The sequence below is a fragment of the Mauremys mutica genome, chromosome 22 (genome assembly GCF_020497125.1).
Source record: "Mauremys mutica isolate MM-2020 ecotype Southern chromosome 22, ASM2049712v1, whole genome shotgun sequence".
Lineage (NCBI taxonomy): Eukaryota > Metazoa > Chordata > Testudines > Geoemydidae > Mauremys > Mauremys mutica.
Window position 1 is genome coordinate 22,127,065 of NC_059093.1, and position 4,141 is coordinate 22,131,205.

Here is a 4,141-nt window from a genome sequence, read left to right on the forward strand (position 1 = left end):
GCAGCCTGGGCTCACACCTGGTTGTCTCCCCAATCCTTGGTGCTGTCCAGCATGTCTCCCACCACAGAAGTCACCTGGCCTCGTCTTAGACTCCATCTTCATATTGCTCTTCTCCTTCCCAGAGCTCCTGCTCTGCTCCTCAGACCTGTCTGTGCTCAGCTCTGCAGGCAGAGGGGAAGGGGCATGATGGGAACACACGCACCCCATTCCAGACACCACGCAGCATCCACAGGGCTACCAAACCACGTCACCTTCGGCCAAAACCACCCCCCACCCCGAGGGAGCAAAAACCCTTTGTGAGCTCAGCACACACAAGCCAGGAAAAGATTAACACCCACACCCAGCCCAGCCAAAGTGGGAGCTTCCCCCACTTCCCGGCCTCAGGCCCACAGGGCTCATGGATGGAGGAGTTTGGGGGGCTGTGGGGGCCCCTGAAGGACTAGCTCAGCGTGTGAATGAGTGACTGGGATGTATGTGGGGGCCGGACTGTGGGTTGGGGTGTCCAGGAGGACCCAAGGGAAGGGACTAGGGGGATTAGGGATAGAGGAGGGTGGGGATACCAAGGTGCATTGTGGGAATGTGGGATTTAGAGAGACCAGAGTGGATGGGTGGGGGCGGGTTGGAGACCCCACAGTGGCTGAAAAGGGGAACCCGGCAGGTTTGGGGGTAGCAGAGATTGGAGATGAGGAACCTCACACCCTGGGGATGGACTGGGGCAGTGGGGGGGATGGGAAAGTGGGGCCCAGCAATGGAGAAATGGGCTGGAATCAATTAGGGGCAGGGCGCTGAGGACGGGGAGGGGCAGGAGGAAGGGGGGATGGGGTGCTGAGGACAGGGGGGAGGAGGAGGAGAAGGTCATCGGGGGTGGGGCGAGAGGAGGAGGTCGGCGTCGGGGTGCTGAGGATGGGGGGGAGGAGGAGGAGGAGGAGGGTGAAGGGAAAGGCCAGGCAGAGTGTACAGGATGGGGGAGGGGATGCTGGGGGCTGAGGGAGCCCCACAGATGGGGGTGGGGCTGGCGAGAGGGTCACAACAGAAGGGACAGGGACGGGAGGAGGAGCAGGGCGGGGGTCAAGGTGCTGAGGATGGGGGGGGCGAAGGGAAAGGCCAGGCAGAGCGGACAGGGTGGGGGAGGGGACGCCGGGGGTGGGGCTGCCGGGAGGGTCACAGCGGGGGGGGGGGGACACTGCGGGGGCAGGTTGGGGCGGGGCTGAGGGGCCCCGCGGCCCCAGGCAGCCGCTTGTGGGGCTGCTCACAGGCAGCTCAGCCCCCCCCTCACTGCTGCCCCCCAGGCCCAGCTGGGGGGGGGGGGTTGAAGCCCTTTCACTCCGCGCTGCCTCTGCCCTGGGCCCCCCCCAGCCCGGCTCCCACGCGGGATTCGAATCCCAACGGCCGCAGCGCGCGCCCGGGGGGGGGGGGGCAGCGAAGCCTCGGGGCGAGGGAACCGGGGCCTCCCCGCACGCACCGAGTCTCTGTCCCGCGCTCTCTCCGCCAATCAGGGAGCGGGGAGGGGCGCGGCGAAGTGACGACCTACGGCCCCTCCTCCCATAGAGGCCGCGTGCGTGAGAGAGAGACAGAGAGAACTACGCTTCCCAGTGTGCACCGGGAGGGGGGGCGTTGTCTGAGCAACCGGCGTGTCACTTCCGCTCTGAGACGAGCCAGGAACTACAACTCCCAGCCTGCCCCGGGGCGCCTCCATCCTCTCCAGCCCAGGTGAGGGCGGGTCCCTGGGTCAACCTGACACCTCCCCCCCAACGCAACTCCTCACCCCCGCCCCGCCCGCCCCCCGTGCAGGGTCTGACGCTGCCCTGCGCTGCTTCGCCCTTTTCACCCCCCGGCACAAAGCAGCGGGGGCGGATCCGTGCGGGGGTTGGGTCCGGGGCCGGGTCTGGCTCTGTGCGGGGACTCGATCCCTGTGTCCGCCCCGCGGGATGTTCCCGGCGCCCCTTGTTCGCTGGGGCTGTAACCGCCTCCCCCGCCCCGCCCCGCCCCCCCCCCCCCCCGGCTGGGTGTGAGCGGGTCCGGGTGGGTCCGACGGGCCTCGGCACCGGCTGCGTGTCACCCCCCGACTCCCGCTGCCCCCGGCCCCACCCCCTCCCCCGGGTGAGCCCGGCTCCAAACACCCGCTGCAGGGACAGCGTCACCCTCACCCTGAATGAGTCCTACTCCTTCCCCGAGCCCCCCCCCGCCCCCAAAGCCCCGCCCTGCTGCTGCCCACCCCCGTGTGGGGGCACTAGCACTGTGCCGGGTCGTGACGGGAAATTGTCCAAGCTGGCCCAGGAGAGACGTGTGTGTCCCTGCTGGCCCCTGCTCTGTGTGTGTGTGTGTGTGTGCGCGCGCATCTGTGACACTGTATCAGTGTGTTGCTGGGCTAACCAGTAGGAAATGGCTTTGCAGGATTTTGTATCCTGCAGCAAGTGACACACACACACACACACAGACTCACAAAGGGACTCACACAATCCCAAGAACACACACACAACACACCCAGAGGGGCATGCTAGCCCAACCCCCAAAGAGAGAAACAATCACACCCCCAGCCGCACTCACAATCACCCCCCCCACACCATAATATTCACAATCGTGCTCAGATACACAAATGCACACAGTTCACTCCCACTGCTCCAAATACAAGGACCTCCTGCCCCAAACAGCATGTGCCAAGGCCTGTGGAACTCACTGCCACTGGACGGCTACCAATGAGAATGATCCCCTCGTGCTGGATCATCTGCTTGGCCCCCTGCCCCCTCTCGGGGCGCGCTGTGCGTCGTGGGTGGGGATTGTGCAATGGCCTCGCACCAGGCAACGCAGAACAGACACCACACACCCTGCCCTGCCTCACCTGAGCTGCTCTCCAGGTGCATTGGAGCCCAGTGCCCCGCACCTTGGCACTCCTGCCCCACAGGGGGTGAGCTGCAGCCCCACCACACTCTGCAGAGGGGAGACAGTTCAGGCCAGCCAGCCCTTGTAACATGGGGAAATCACCATCAGGGTCGACGGTATAGGGGCTGTGACATATGGAGAAATGGTTGTCGCGCCGGCAGAAGGCAGCAGAGCATGCACACACACACAATTGCAAACATACATGAACACATGCATGAATCCAGCCACACACACACAAACACCCGCACAAATCCAGCCAACACCAACACAAGCCTGGGAGCCAGGGGAGCAGAGCAGGCTGGGGCTGGGTCACTCCACTTCCCCCAGGAAGTAGCCATCCCCCCCATCCCCCACGGAGGCCTGGGACCAGCCCCCCTCTGCTTCCCCCCATGGAAGCCTGGGGCGCCAGCCTGCTCTGCTCCCCTGGCTCCCAAGCTTGGGGGGAGGGGGGGAACCGCCCCACAACACTCGCCGGCGGCGTGGCTGGGAGCCAGGGCAGTAGACCAGGCTGGGGCTGGGTTACTCCACTTACCATGCAGTGAATGCAGGGGCGGAGGGGGGCGGGGCTGGGGCAGAGCAGGGGCGGGGGTCATGGGGAAGAGCCGGGCAGCCCCCCCCCCCCGCAGCAGCTCCCCACCCCAGCACACCTCCGCTCCACCTTCTCCCCTGAGCACACCGGCGCCGCTCCACTTCTCCCGCCTCCCAGGCTTGTGGTGCCAATCAGCTGTTTAGTGCCGCAAGCCTGGGAGGGGAGGAGAATTAGAGCGGGGGCGGCGTGCTCAGGGGAGAAGACGGAGCAGAGGTGAGCTGGGACAGGGAGCGGTTCACCTGCACACACACCCCCACCCCCGTTACTTGCTGTGGGCAGCCCTCCCCCCGCACCTCCCAGCCCCCTGCCCCAGCTCACCTCCATTCCCCGGCCTCCCCTGAGTGCGCTTTTTGGTGCCCCCAACCACTTGGCACCCTGGGCGGCCGACTAGTTCGCCTAGTGGTTGCACCAGCCCTGGCCACTGCCTGTCAACAGGATTCCCCCTCCTCCTCCTCAGGGAGACAAAATCTCCGCATCTAGACAGCCGGCCTGTCCGCTGCACCCCAATCCCCCATGCCTGAGCCTCCCTGCCAAAGCCCTGCACCTGGCTCCAGAGAATTAAGTCTCACGTCTCACTGGGAACTCGACTTCTTGTGCCCAGAGAGTCTCAGCCCCCCTCAGTAGCTGACCTGAGAAACACAGTGTCTGCAAAAGCAGCAAAGAGTCGTGTGG